This window comes from Alligator mississippiensis, chromosome 9, assembly GCF_030867095.1.
Source record: "Alligator mississippiensis isolate rAllMis1 chromosome 9, rAllMis1, whole genome shotgun sequence".
Taxonomy (NCBI): Eukaryota; Metazoa; Chordata; order Crocodylia; family Alligatoridae; genus Alligator; species Alligator mississippiensis.
Window position 1 is genome coordinate 18,851,994 of NC_081832.1, and position 15,604 is coordinate 18,867,597.

Below are 15,604 nucleotides of genomic sequence, written 5' to 3' on the forward strand. Positions count from 1 at the left end.
TCCCATCTGTACAAGGGAAATAAGAACACTGCCCTGCCCCACAGCAGTGTTCCTGAGGGTTAGAGAGTTTTTTACAGCATCTGACAAAGTACATTGTGGCCTCTGAGAGCTCATGCCTTTTTGAACTAGCTAGTTTTTAAGCTCCCACCCTGCCACACCTTCTGCCTGACCTCAGATTAACGTGGCTAGCCACCTGTGTACATCAGAGTGTGAAGTGCCCTAGTTACCAAGGAAAAGGAGCTGCCATACAAGGGATTTAGACAGCAGCAACATCCAGCAGATTAGAGTCCTTAGGCACATGGCATAGAGATGGTTGAGCTCTGCAGATGCCTGAAATGTACTGAGGGTGGGGGGGAAAGGGAATTATTTTTAAATAGACATTTTGCCATGCAGCTGACCAGCTGTAAAGATAAAGACAGCATTTGTACCTTCACTTGGAATTGCCATAGAATGCATTTCAATTGTTTTTTTTTCCTGTTCCATCTTTAATATCAGAAAAAAAATATTGCATTTAGTGGATAGGGCCTTTTGACCTCCTATGTACATACATCAACATCAAATGTCTATACATATGTACACAGAAACTAATCAGCTCCATTAAAAACAAGAATAGGTAGATTTCAATTTATCCAAAGCTTGGAAAAAACCTGCTGCTGACAAGTTCCTTCACCTCTGAAATATAACCTTTGACTTACCCTCTTGTGATGAGATAAAGTCAATCAGGAACAAAATGCCACTATAAGCCACTGGGCTGATAGGCATGCCATTTCCAAACAACTATTAAAATGTGCATATGGAATAGAATGTTTAATATCAATCTCCAAGAAATGTCTTTATCTTTACAGCTGGTCAGTTGCATGGCAAAATGTCTATTTGAAAATAATTCCCTTTCCCCCCCACCCTCAGTACATTTCAGGCATCAGCAGAGCTCAACCATCACTATGCCATGTGCCTAAGGACTCTAATCTGCTGGACATCGCTGCTGTCACCTAACAGTGAACACATGCTGTGTATTACTTGTGTTTGTGACCATGCACCAACACCTGACCTTTTTAGGATGCTCTCTTATGCACAGGCTGGGTGCAGAGGGTGTGTTATAAGGGCTTTTATTTTTGGCGGAGTTTCTAGAATGCAGCTGTGGAAGGGCGCAGCTTTGAGGAACATGTGGGAACAATCTGCATGCATAAGGGTCCGCTGTGAAACGTTTCTGAGATTTTATGAAACATAAAACAAGTGAATGGAAAACACTTATTTTCCACCTACATCCACAGCAAATTCATATTTCCTGAAATTATCTTCATATACATATGTATAAAATATAATAAACAAGTGCTGAGCTAGCTAAACAGTTGAAGTTCAGGTGAAATTTCTGACACTATTGAAATCAGGTGCTGAAAACTTATATTGAAACTAATTCATCTGCCAGCAGCCAATGTAATTTCAACTCCTCCTTCCCTCTGATCCTCAATCTTCCTTGCACTCTCCCCAGAGTTTCGATGCAGTGGTTCGTCCCTCCCAAGTGATTGGATTTAGCACAGCAACTCTGCTCCTGAAAAACATTTTTGAAATAGTCACACCATGATCTTGGGTGTGTTTCTGTTAGGACTGCTTAATATTTTTACTTTGGAGCACTTTGATGGATGAAGGCTTTTTCGCTCAATGGGAATTTTTGCCCAATAGTTTCAGCTTTTGTCAAAAGTTGATTTTTTACCCCAAAAAAGTTAAAAAGCAACCTTTTCATGGGTTGGCAAATTTAAATAGAAAATTATCCACCAACCAAAACTTTTCAATTCTTCAGTGACAAAATAAAACATCCAAAAGAATAATTTTCTTACCATCAAAATTATTCAAAGGGGGAACCCCCCCCCCATATTTTGCTCAGTCCTACACTGATTGAAATAGTGTTTACAAACTGCTAAAGATAACTCAATATAAATTAAGCTGGGGTGTGTTTCAGTTAAATAGCTGGGACACGTGAAACTGGCACATTCCATGTGCCTCTTTGAATGAAATGAATGTGAAATAGAGCACACTTTTGCACTTCAGATTGCTTAGGATTTTGCCCCCATGATAGGTTTAAATTGCTTTTCTTTTCAGCCAGCCAAGAACAAATGGGTGGTAGATGTAATATGGCTGTTCACAGGAAATCACTGTGGATTGATTTAGCTCCATCTCATTTAATACTGTATGGGAGTCATACAGCACAAGCACATAAATTACACAGGGGACAACTTGCATGGTTTCATAAAATGTTCACACTGTTATCCAATCAGATGAGAAGCTTTTATAAAGTAAAAGTATTTGGAACCAAAGGTACCAAATAGTTTCTTTCAAAAGTTTTCTTTTCACTAAATGGAAATTTGCCTGGAAAGAAAAATAACTTGAAATGTTTGAGGGGGGTTCCAACCAAAAACACAAAAGTGGATTTTTGAAACCTAAAGATACTTTTCTATCTCTAAAAATAAAAAACAACCATAAAAATTGAAAAAAAATTGCAATTTTCATTTTTCCATTAGAAAATGAAAGATTTTATGGAAAAAATGGAGAGGAGGGAGGAGGGGGATGGGACAGACCTCAAAGACATTTCATTTTCTTTGGAAGAACTTCAAAGGAAAAAAAATGTTCCTACCAGTTCTAGTAAAGAATTATGTCTGGCAACTGACTTATAACATACTGAAGAATTATTCGTAAGAATTGTTTACAGATCCATCTTCCTGTAGTTAGATTTTTTATTATTACAACCGGGCTGTCATTTTAAGCTGCATTTACTACAGGCCCCACTGAATTAATGCACAGATGTATCAATGAGGAGGAGTCCCCTTAAACTGAGTTAAAAGGTTACCTGAGTTAGTTAGCTTGTAAACTTTTGGGTGTAGAGCTTGTTTTTTTGTTCTGCATTGTAAAACTCGTACCACAATATGGTTCTGGTCTCTAGAATATAGATTAAGAAATAGGGATTGTACCAAAATACAGAATCTCCTTTCTGAGCAGAGCTGCCACCAGAAAGGAGGAAGCCTGTGTATGCTATTGGGGAAAGGTTGTGTTAAAACTAGGGCAGACCCTAAAATTAGAAGAGTTCTTTGCAAGTCCCTCTAAAATTCAGAGAACTCTTGTTAACCAATTTCAATAGGAAGAGGATTTAGCCCTTGATTTAATGTCCTGATTTATCATGAGTTCCAAAATTTGAGTTCTTTTTTGGCTTGGGCTGTCTGGCAACTATACAGCATATATAATTAGTGAATAGACACATGAGGACTATGAAAATGAACCCTTACCATTAAATATGCTTAACAAAACATGATAGTTTTCATTGTTTTGATATCAACTTGTTAAGAAGAGGAGATAAAAAAGTATTTTCTAGGCAGGGTGTATTTTAATAGCTCAACATAGCATTAACTCTTTTCACATGGTGAACATCCATGTAAACCTCAGGCAGGATTAAGAGAGTGAGTGACTGGTCTTATTGTGGGATCCCATTAGACATGGTCACAGTTTTCTCAACCAAAGTAGTACGCTCAGCAAAGTGCACGTGCCATAAATCTCAAAGCATTACCAGCCTTCAATGAAAGCTCCTAACATTATAGCTAGGAGATGATGTATGGGGATGTCACCAACTCCCCACATCACATGAACTCCCCTTCCCCCCAGTGCAGGCATTTTTATTGGCTTCAGTGACTCAGCCTTAAAACATACACCAGCCATCAAGATAAGTGACAGCAGGCCAGTGGCAGCTTTATCCTTTCTTCACCAATGACTGGTCAGTTGCAGATACTTATGGGAGAATGAAGGAGGTGGAAGGGAGTTGAGCATAATTAATTGGACAGTTGAATAGGTTTTGCTCTTATGATTTCAATTAACCTTTGAACTTTTTGATGACAAAATCAGATGACTACCAACCAACTTCAGTACAAACCAGATGTTGTCACTGGTTAATCCAGACCTCAAATAGTCCCTGGACAGGATTTGGAGAGGCTGTATTTATAGATGAGTTTAACTCCAAAAAGAATAGAAATGAAAGTGAGGGAGCTTATTTAATACCAGGCAAGATTTAGCTCTTATTCTTCTCCCATTGAAGGTGATTGCAAAACTCCTCTGTGGAAAGAGGATGAGGTCTTTAGATGTAAAGAAATACACTGAGGGATGTGTGTGGAGGGAATGTGAAGGACACAGTCATATGAAACACAACAAATAAGTGCACAGTCACTAATAAGTAATGCATTGTTGTTTGAGGATATGTGAGAAAAGGTATCATTGGGTGAATCAGTCCATTTAGAGTTAGAAACTACTTGACTGCTTACTTATCTTAAAAAAAAAATTAAATTGGGAATCAGTCTGTAGTTTAGAGATTCTATAAATGAATGTTTCATATATTCCTGATAATATGAGTTGCTCAAATGTATATTATAATACAACTATTTGTACAGGATTTTTAAAAATATCTATGTTAAAAAAGGTCAAAGGCATAAAAATGTATTCTAGGTCAGAGTATCTTTAAGGTACGCCATCCCTTGGCTCAATGTTAGAGAAACCTTGTGAGGATATACTTGAGAAATTCCAACAAGAAGTAGTCGGAGGACTTCTGTATAAAGACAGATTGCAGAAGTGTCCTTCAAACTCTTATACATTAATAGCCCTATCTAATAATGTCTAACATCCCAATGAAAGACGCATCTGGCTTCTCTCCCTTAATCAATACTATTCAGCAGAAGTCCTTTTGTCCAACAGTAGCATAAATTATCAGATACATGCAAATAGGCTCACTAATGTTAATTGCTAGGGCTGATTGGTGATTTTTTTATTATGATCAATCATTGCTCAAGAATCTTAATAAGGCATTCAGGGAAATCTGTGAATTCATAATAATTAAGGATCCCAACCTGTAACATTAATGGCCAACAATAAAGAGTCACAGAATGTTTCAGAGAAGATAGTGCCCCTTTTCTGAAAGCAGGGAAATAGGAAAGATTAGGCTTTTTAGAGAAGTAGCAGCTTGATGGGATAATATCATTAGACACTGTAAACACTTATTAGTACTGTAAAAAGCAATCTGGGCTCATGGGAGAGATGATATTTTTTTTAGACCAATAAGATTTTAGGACCAACAAAAAAGGGAGGAAGCAACTATGACCACTTGAAACCGGAGATCCTGATCCTGCCTTTGTTCAAGCTAATTTGCATAATCACAGAACCTCACAAGAGAGGTGAGAAACTCTTTAATAGCTAAGACCTGCTTGCCAGAGGAATTTTCCATCTATTGACTCCTCTGTGAAATCCTATGAAATATGAACATTCATTTCTACCCAGGATAACTTTTACAATCTTTTCTTCAATGCCTGATAAAGGGTGTTTGTGCCTGGAAGCTTCCAATTAAAGATTTTTTTTTTTTGTAAAAATCTTGTTGGTCTAATAAAATATATCATCTGTCCCATGAGTCCAAATTGCATTTTCCTCTAGACTAATATGACTACAACCTGGATATCTATTACTACTGTAGCCACTCATCCTCATGGTAAATTGGTTGATGATGTTTATATATCTCATTTACATATTTCACGCTGTTCCTTCTTTCCTCCTTTTTTTCTTTTCTTTTTTGGTTGAAAAGTAAATAGAAATTTTAAATAAAAATGAAATGTTTTTATTTTTGGTCTAAAGTTTTCTGTAAGAAAACAAAACTAATTTATTTCCTAATTTTAAGTTCAGACAAATGATTTTTGGAAGCAATGACTTGTGATTTCCAATGTTTGGGTTTGGCACTGCCTGGTTTAGTCAATATGGTTTTCAATGACACATATCATTGTTTGTACTTTTAGCAGGGTCTGATTCATCTCACTTATACTAGTGTACATCAGGAGCTATTGCAGTGGAACTACCTACCCATTTTCTAATCTGGTTTGTGAAAGAAGATGCTTAGGCCTACTTTTTGGCAGAAGTGTCTTCTAGAAAAATTTCTAAAAGTGTCCTAGGCATTTTACTGAAACAACTAACCAACCAACAAATATCTGAAGCAGGGCTTCTCATTCTTCCCTCTTGATTAGGCCTCTGTGATATTGAAATGCTAACATGCTCCTTGGATTTCGCCTGCCATTTCCAGCTCTCCTTGCACAGCTTTTATAGTTCACAAGGTAGGGAGTACAAAATGTGCCTGTTAACTTATACAAGAAAAAAACTGTCAGATAAGGTGAAACCTCCTTGTGTACCAGTTTAGTGCAATATGATTATCTGAACTGTAAAATGGATAAACCTATTAAATTAATAAATCTGCTGCTATGCAGTCTACCACTGATGTTATTGCCCTACCTACCGGGCACCCCTTCTTAAATGAATACTTGATAAAAAAATAAATAATTTAAAAGGCAGACACTAAAGCTTTGCATTGAAGAGTTGTCCTTTGTGTTATAAACAGTAAATAATTTTTATTGTAGTGGACTTAAGAAGGAGAAAATGCAATGGAAATCTTAAAAAAGTTATAATCCCTAGTTTATACTACCGGGCTCCTTATTATCCATTCAACTAATAGATTCCCTGTTCTTTTTTCTGTTCTAAAGTATGAGTAAATTTTAGCATTCATTGAAGTGAAAGATAATTAGCAGGGCACTGGATAAAGTAGTAAGACATTGTCCAAGATGTTTTGGGTCAGGAATGGATGGTCAGATTCAGTGCAGAGGTCATCTTTATTCATTGCTTGAAAGGTTTAACAGTGATGTTTTAGATCAGAAAAAGGTTTTAAAGGAATGATTCTTTTGACTTCTTGGGAAGTGTTGAGCACATGACTACTACCATAAATACTGTATTACATAGCAGCCTCCACTGACATTGATGCCTGAGCATTTGGACCACTGTGCAAGCAGACAGGAAGAGACAATCTCTGACTTTAAGTTCTTATCATCTAAATAATGAAACAACCAAACCTAGGAAGGTAAACAAAGGCAGAGAGAGATGGGGAGAATTGCCTGAGGTCGCGCAGAAGGTCTGTGGCAGAGGTAGGAATAGAACTCAAGTTTCTTGGATGCCTAATACACTAGCTGGTAAAGTATTATTAATGTTACCAATGAAATTAGAAATAACACTCAGAGCCCCCTCACCCCTACCCCCCAAAAAATCTAAAAAAGTACTCATAACTTGAAAGCAAATTTGTAAAAGGAAACAGGAAATGAAAACTATAGAGGGCTGACATGATTACAGGGTGTTAATAAGAACAGACAGAAGCCAGGAGCCTTGATGTACAACTAGACAACAAGAGGTTACATTTGGAGTCAGGGCTATGCTAATTTGCAAACCTGGGTCCATTTCATTAAGTGAGCTGAGAGACAGGCTGTCTCAGTCCAGCAGAGAGGGATCTCATTATCCATGTAGGGAGCAAGAGATAAGAATCTTTTAATAATTGCTGGGAATTTTTTTATGATGATACGGAATGCCAATTTATGCCTCTCCACTCAAGGAGGATAAAAACCAGCCTCCTCCGCAGTTCAAACCTATCCCCCTGGCTGTGGCCATTAAGGACAGGGAGAGAAAGCAGAGACTAATATGTTTGCCCGGGAGACCAATGCTGCAAAACTCCATTAAATGCACTTCATAGTAGAAACATGTTTGTTTACAGTGCTTGGAAAACTTTGCCAGCCCTTTTCATTTAATTATTAATTATTAGCAGGAGAAGGAGCAGTACTGAGGGCCTGATCCAAAGCCCATTGCAGTCAGTGGTAAAACTGCAACTCACTACAGCAATTTTTGGATCAAGACTTTTGTACATTTCTCATGAATGCAGGGTCCTGAATTTACAGGCCTGGAAAGCAGCCACAGAAATATGTACAGTATTGCCAAAAATGCAGTACACTCCCCTGACCTCATTTCCCACCCACCAAATTTATTTGCTGAAGCCAGGAAAAATGACCCATTCTTAAGGTCAGACATCAGCCAACGGGTCCTTGCTTGAGATAGCTGTAAGAGTGCTGGATAAGGCCACATATATTGGTGGTCACTGCAATAGTGACATTTGTCTACTAGGAACTGGTTTGTGAGACTAGTGCCTTTCACATGACCACCCTGGTCCTCAAATGGGAAATATTTTTTGACCATTACTCAAAGACCACTGAGAGCAGACACTGGCTATAAGACCAATGACCTCTCCTTTGAGCTGTACTATCCCTAGCAGACATGTTTTGTTATGTGATAATGTCAACCGTTATCAGTATTGGAAAAAGCATTTATGGAGGACAACCAGAGTGGTTTCAATCCCTGGAAGACTCAAACCTCTATAAGCTTCTGATGCAAGAATGAAAAGGAATCATATAAGGCCAAGTTCTGTTGCACATATAGTTACACTTAGAGTCACTAAGTTGGACTATGTCCAAGTGTAGGGAGATCCTAGCAATTAATTTATTCCTTGACTTCTCTTTTTTTCCAGTTAGAAGTTGTCCTCAAATAAACTGAACGAACTGCAGTTTTCTCAGGCCTATCTGTTATTTGCAATGATTTGCTAACATCTGTGAAAAATCCTTTATCTATTCTTTGTAAGCAAGCTCACAGTGTATCATATTTGAAATCTGAGCTGGTTTCCAGGGACACCAAGGTCATCAGGTATGTTATAGTTCACTGAGTTGGTGTGTACAGTACTATCAGGTATATGGTAGAGGTGCACCAATAGAGATTTTGGGGGCTGATACCAATAGTAAATTTTTAAAGAGGCATATCATATCAGCCGATACCAATCTGATTTCCTAACAGCTGCATGCTGCTGGTTAGTCTGGTGTGGTGGAAGGGGAAGGGGCATGGGGGGTGGCAGATCAAGGCCCCCATGGTGAGGGAGGGAGTAGAGCTGGGGCTGGGGCAGGAGCTGGCCAGCTGGGGTGGAGCAGGGTGTGGGGTGGAGCTAAGGCTCATCCAGTGGGTATGTGGGGTGTATGACTTTCACTGCTGCATGCACCCTTAAAGAGCATGGGGGGGAGGGGTGTCCCACATCTGTGTGCGGCGTGGGTGGGAGGGCTGCATCTGTGGGTTGGGCCTGACACTGCTGGGTGGCGGTGGCACTGGGAGGGGGCTACTGGGTGGGGGGGGGCTGTAGCCACCCCAAAGATCACCATAGCTGCCCCATAGCCCCCCCTCCCAGTGCTGCCACTGCCCACCCCACACATAACTAGGGAGCACACCCCTCCTCCCCATGCCCTCCTGGATGACAGGCAGAAGCAGCAGTGGAAACTACTGGATGAGTGGATGAGCTGCTGAGCGAGCTGCATGCAGCAGCAGGAAGCCACCCCCCTTCCCTTTCCATGCCCCCTCGATGAGCTGTGGCTCTGTCCCGCACCTCCCTTCCTGCCCTAGCTGGGCAGTGCCTGCTCCAGCTCCAGCCCCACTCCATCCTCACCACAGGGACCTTGACCTGCCTCCCCAAGCACCTCCCCTTCCTCTCCCCTTCCACCACAACAGACTTACCAGCTGCACACAGTGCTCCATGCTGCTGGCTGTGCTCCTCACCGCCTACATGCTGTGCTGAGGCTGCGCACATGCACGGGTCATTTATTGGTCAAATTATCAGCCACTTCAGGCCAATTTCCAATATATCTTTATATCAGTGCCGATCCGATATCGGACTAATGTATCAGTGCACCTCTAGTATATAGCTCAAATCATAGAATCATAGAAAATTAGGGTTGGAGGGACCTCAGGACATCATTTAGTCCAAACTCCTGCTCAAAGCAAGACCATACCTAACTAAATCATCCCAGCCAATGCTTTGTCTAGCCAGGTCTAAAAAACCTCCAAGGATGGAGATTCCACAACCTCTCTGGGTAACCTGTTCCAGTGCTTTATTACCCTCCTACTGAGAGTTGTTTCTAATATATAACCTAACTTTTCTTGATGTGACTTGAGACCATTGCTCCTTGTTCTGTCATCTGCCACCATGGAAAACATTTTACCTATGTCCTCTTTGCCAGGTACAGACACTAGACTTGGACCAGTATAAGTGATTGAAAAACAGTTTATACCTATAACAGAAGTTTGGCGCACACAGACTGGTTTAAAAGTGGCAGAACCTGTTCTAAGATTTGTTCTCCTGCACCAAAGGGTGTATGTGTTTATTGTCCACTACCAATCTAAACTATGCTGCCTACAGAAAACCATATAACTTAGATCGATTCTGCCTTAGGCATTTTTAGTATCTGCACCTAACCGTTGTCACCACCCTTCAGGTAGTTGAAGGCCGCTATTAAATCCCAGTCCAGTCTTCTCTTCTCCAGATGAAACAGTCCCATTTCCCTCAGCCACTCCTCAGAAGTCACGTGGCACATCCCATTAACCATTTTCATTGCCCTCTGTTGGGCTCTTTCAAATTTGTCCACATCCTTTCTGTAGTTGGGGATCCAAAACGGGACACAATACTCCAGATGTGGCCTCACCAGTGCCAACTGGAGGGAAATAATCACTCCCCTCAATTTCCTGGTAACTCTCCTACTAATGCAGCCCAGTATACTGTTAGCCTTCTTCTCAAGAAGAAAACACTGTTGGCAAATATACAGCTTATTATCCCCTGTAACTGCTAGGTCCTTTTCTACAGAGTTACTGCTTAGGTAGTCAGTCCCCAGACTGCACCAGTTCAAGGGATTGTTTTCTCCTAAGTGCAGGACTTTGACTTTGTCCTTATTGAACCTCATTAGATTTCTTTTAGTTTAATCCTCCTATTTGTCTAGGTCATAGTGAATCCTAGCCCTACCCTCCAGCATATCTACTACTCCCCCCAGTTTGTCATCTGCAAACTTCCTGAGGGTGCACATTATCCCGTCATCCAAACTGTTGATGAAGATATTGATCAAAACCGGGCCCAGGACCAACCCCTGGAGCACTCCACTTGATACCAGCTGCCAACTAGAAATTGAGCCATTGATCACTATCCTTTGAGCCCAAGATCCGACCAGTCTTCTATCCACCTTACAGTACATTTATCCGACCTATATTTCCTCAGCTTGCTTGCAACCATAAGGTGGGAGACTGTATCAAAAGTCTTGCTAAAGTCAAGGTACATCATGTCCACTGCTCTCCCTGCATGCACAGAACTAGTCATCTCATCATAGAAGGCAATCAGATTGGTCAGGCATGACTTGCCCTTGGTGAATCCATGATGACCATTCCCAATAGCCCCCTTCTTCTCCAGGTACTTAGAAATGGATTTCTTGAGTGCCTGCTGCATGATCTTTCCAGGGACTGAGGTGAGGTTGACCGGTCTATAATTTCCTGGATGCTTGTCCTTCCCTTTTTTCAGATGGCCACTATATTTGCCCTTTTCCAATCATCTGGGACCTCTTCCATTTGCAATGAGCTTCCAAAGACAATGTCCAGCAGCTCTGCAATCACATCACCCAACACCATCAGCACCTTCGGGTGCATCGCATCCAGCCCCATTGACTTGTACACAGCTAGCTTTGCTAAATAGGTTATAACCTGTTTTTTTGCCACTGTTGGCTGCTCTTCTTTTCCCCAGTCTATTTTGCCAGTCTGGGAGCTGGCCTTATCTGTGAAGACTGAGATAAAAAAGGCATTGAGTACTACAACATTTTCTGTATCATCTATCTCAAGGCTGCCTCTCCCATTCAGTAAAGACCCACAATTTCCTTGATCTTCCTCTTGTTGGTGACATACTTGTAGAAGCCCTTCTTGTTATGCTTCACATCCCTTGCTAGCTCCAACTCCAATTGCACTTTGGCCTTCCTGATTTCATCCCTGCATGCATGAACAAGACTCTTATACTCCTCTCCAGTCATTTGTCCAAGTTTTCACTTCTTGTAAGGTTCCTTTTTGTGTTTTATTTCACTGAACAGTTCCCTACTAAGCCAAGCTGGTCTTCTGCCATACTTACTTGTCTTCCTGTGGATTGGGATGGTTTGTTTTTGTGCTCTCAGTAAGGTTTCTTTAAAATACAACCAGTTCTCCTGGACTCCGTTCGTCCTCCAGCTGGCCTCCCAGGGAATCTGCCCATCAGTTCCCTTAGTGAGTCAAAGTCTGCTTTTCTGAAGTCTGGGGTCCTTACTCTGCTGCTCTCCTTCCTTCCTTTCCTCAGGGTCCTGAGCTCCATCCTCTCATGGTTGCTGTTGCTCAAATTGCCATCCATTTCTGTGTCCCCCATTAATTCAACCCCATTTGAGAGCAGCAGGTCAAGAAGAGCACAGCCCCTATTTGGGCTTTCCAGCATTTTCATGAGGAAGTTGTTCCCAACACTCTCCTGGATTGCCTGTGCACTGCTGCATTGCTCTCCCGGCAGATATCAGGGTGATTGAAGTCTCCCATGAGAAGAAGGGCCTGTGATCTGGAATTTCTTATAGCTGTCTGAAGAAAGCTTCATCCACCTAATCCTTCTAGTCTGGTGGTCTGTAGCAGCCACCCATCACAACATCATCCTTGTTGCTGTACCCTCTGACCCTGACTCAGATACTTTCAACAGGCCTATATACAGTTTCACATTGAAGTCCTGAGCAATCATACAAGTCTTTTATATAAAGAGCAACTCCTCTTCTTCTTCTCCCTTGCCTGTCCTTCTTGAACAGTTGACACCCATCCATAGCAATGCACCAGTCATGCGAGCTATCCCACCAACTCTCTGTTACTCCAATCATGTCAGAGTTCTGTGACTGCACAAGGACTTCCAATTCTTCCCCAGGCTCCACACATGCATGTACAGACATCTGAGGTAACTAGTCAAGTGCCCTACTTTCTCAGGAAGAATGAGAAGGCCTCTCCTGTTGCCCCCTCCTCCTTGTGCTTCCTCCAGGACATCTATTTCCCCACTTATCTCAGGGCTTTAGTCACCATCCCCCAGCCAACCTAGTTTAAAGCCCTCCTCATTAGGTTAGTGATCCTGTCTGTGAAGATGCTCTTCCCTCTGTTCATCAGGTGGTTACCATCTCTTCCTAGCAATCCTTTTTCTTGGAACAACAGCCTATGGCTGATGAAGCCAAAGCCTTACTCGCAACACAATCTGTGCAGCCATGCACTGATTTACAGATTCATCTACTCCTGACTGGGCCCTTCCCTTTGACTGAAAGGATTGAGGAAAACACCACCTAAGCCCCTGCCCCCTTCACCCTTACACCCAGAGCCCTGTATTAACTTTTGATCTGCTGGCAGTATTATTGGTGCACACATGTAAGAGCAGCATGGGTTAGTAGTCAGAGGACTGGATAAGTCTTGGTAATCCTTTCATGACATCTTGGATTTGGGCTCTGGGTAAGCAGTGAGCTTCCCAAGACAACAGGTCAGGCTGGAAAATGGATGCCTCCATCCCACACAAAGGAGAGTTTCCAACTACCACAACCCATTGCTTCCTCTTGGTGGCAGTGTTCTCAATTCTCCCAACCTCATGGATGCCTAGCCTGGCCTCTTTCTCCAAAGGAACATGTGCCTTCTCCTCTATTGCTAGGGCTCAATATTGGTTCTCTAGGAAAAACGCTTCAGGTGGAGATGAAGACTTCTGCTTGTTGCCAGAGGTCAAAAGCTTCCACCTTCCACCTTCCCGGGAGTCCATGTCCTCTTCCTTCTCTAGTGCTGCCTCTGACAGTCCTCCTTCCATAGTCCTAGAGGTCTCCTCCAGCACTGAATTGATGAAGTCAAGTCCTCATGGCAGAGGATGCTTCAGAGCCTTGCCACCTCCTCTTCTAGCTCTCTTGCCTGCTCCCTGAGGGACACCACTAGGAGACACCACTCACATCACAGGCACTCCCCCACCTGGCTGTTACTGGAAGGAACCTGCAAACTGGAGTCTCCCGTGCCAAACCAGGAGTTGGGTGGAGGCCTCAACAGTGAGTGGTCCTGCCTGGACAGACACATGACAGGTGCAAGTAAAGGAAGAGCTTGCAGTGGCAGTGGCTCTGGCATTGCAACATCCTCCAGACATTTCTCTGGTGCCTTTCTCTTCCTGCTGCCTCTCCCTGCCAACTTTCCAAGCAGAACTTACCTAGCAAACCCCCCTGTAAGTGGGCCTGTTCATTGCTCCTTAGTCCTGAAAGGTTCCCTTTTTTCCTGCTAACCTGCTTTATCTCATGCCTATTTGTTTATTATTAAATCACTTTTTGTAAATAGTCTTGTGTGTTCATGGAAAATTCAGTGTTTCCACACAGACATTCCTGCCTGTAAACTCACTCATTCCCTTGGATCTTCATTAAAAGCAGAGATTTTTTTTTTTGCCCTCTTAGCTGAAGGAAAAGACTTTCAAATACAAACTGAATATGATCAATGCAGTGAGGTCTGCCTGAATGTGGAGATGCCTCCAACAATAACTCCAAGGTATTGTCCATCGGATATGGAACTAGGAACGGCTGCAGGGAAGAAATGCTGAGGGAAAAAAATGATTCACAAAGATAGAAAGGGCAGAAACAGGAGAGGCCTAATGGGGAACAGGTATCTTCATTTAGTGATTAACTCAATGAACAAAACAAAAATAATCAAATGGGGCACAACACACCCCTGCTCTCTGGTTAAGGTCTTTGGGAGCTACAATCATATTGTGTGCAAATACAGTCCAAAAGGTTGATATTTCCCTCAGACAACCACTCTCAAACACACACAGATGTAGGGGCCAGCTGTACTTGTAAGCCACAAACTGTTCCTAAGCAATATTCACTGAGAACAGGTGCATGTCCTGAAGGGACTAAAGTCTCTCCCTAATGAATGTTACCCTTCCAGAATCAGTAAAACAATTTAAAATTTTCTTTTTCCAGAAGCAATTGATTCGTAGAAGAACAAACTGAATCTTAAAGGCTTTATCTATCAGGAACAATTTCAGGTGAACTACCTGGTTTGGTTCCTATCAGAATACTTTAGCCTGTGTTAGCTGGAAGCTTGGAAGAGTCTTTTGTACAAGAGACAGGCACAGCAATTTGCCATGTGTGTTATCTTAACCTTGTGACGACATTGGTAAGACTTGTCCTGTTGGATAGAAGTTGCAGTTTCAACTTTCTCCTGTTCCCTCCCGCTTCATCACCACTACCCCAACTATCTGATTCCTCAGAGATATGAAGAAATATGAACAAAGCCTGCAGTAGATCATGTCAAGCCAATATTAAATGCCTCTAATGGACCTTAGATTAGACCAGCCTTCTTAAATGTCTGGATGTTGCCTGCAAATACCCAGGGACTCTGTAACTGAAAGTCATGATCATTGTCATGATCATTTGGGAGGAAGGGTAGATTGCTAACCTTGCACTAACAAAATATGTGGAGCTCCTCAAACTTTACAATGTAAAGTGTAATGTAAAGTGATGCCCCTTTCTTTGATTTTATTTTTAAATTAGATGAAATTTTGATATTAATGAAAGCTAGGTATTGCTAAGCTTCTCCCACAGAGTAACTGATACAAGTCAATCCTTAGCTCAAATTCTTCTAATTCCAGGGTCCTAGATCTATCAATTCACATCAAATTAGACACACCAAATGCAATGCTGTTCCAACCCTGACCTATCCACGCAGCAGTACATAGCATGCTATCCCAGAGACCTGTTGTGACAACGCACCTTGCCTACATGGGCAAAAATTTCCAGTCTCCCAGTCCCCCTTACCAAGAATATCCCAAGTCTCTCTTTCTATTCTGAATCACAATAGTACTGAATTATAAGGCAAGCTTTTG

General features: G+C 41.8%; 1 long non-coding RNA gene across 1 annotated transcript in view; it reads right to left on the bottom strand.

The window, feature by feature from the left end:
* Nucleotides 1-926: 926 nt before the first annotated feature.
* The window catches only part of LOC109282484 (uncharacterized), a 162,843-nt gene continuing 148,165 nt past the window's right edge, over nt 927-15,604 (bottom strand). Inside the window, exon 5 of the long non-coding RNA XR_009454913.1 lies at nt 927-1,549. This is a non-coding gene — a long non-coding RNA (uncharacterized LOC109282484). The remainder of the gene's footprint in view (nt 1,550-15,604) is intronic.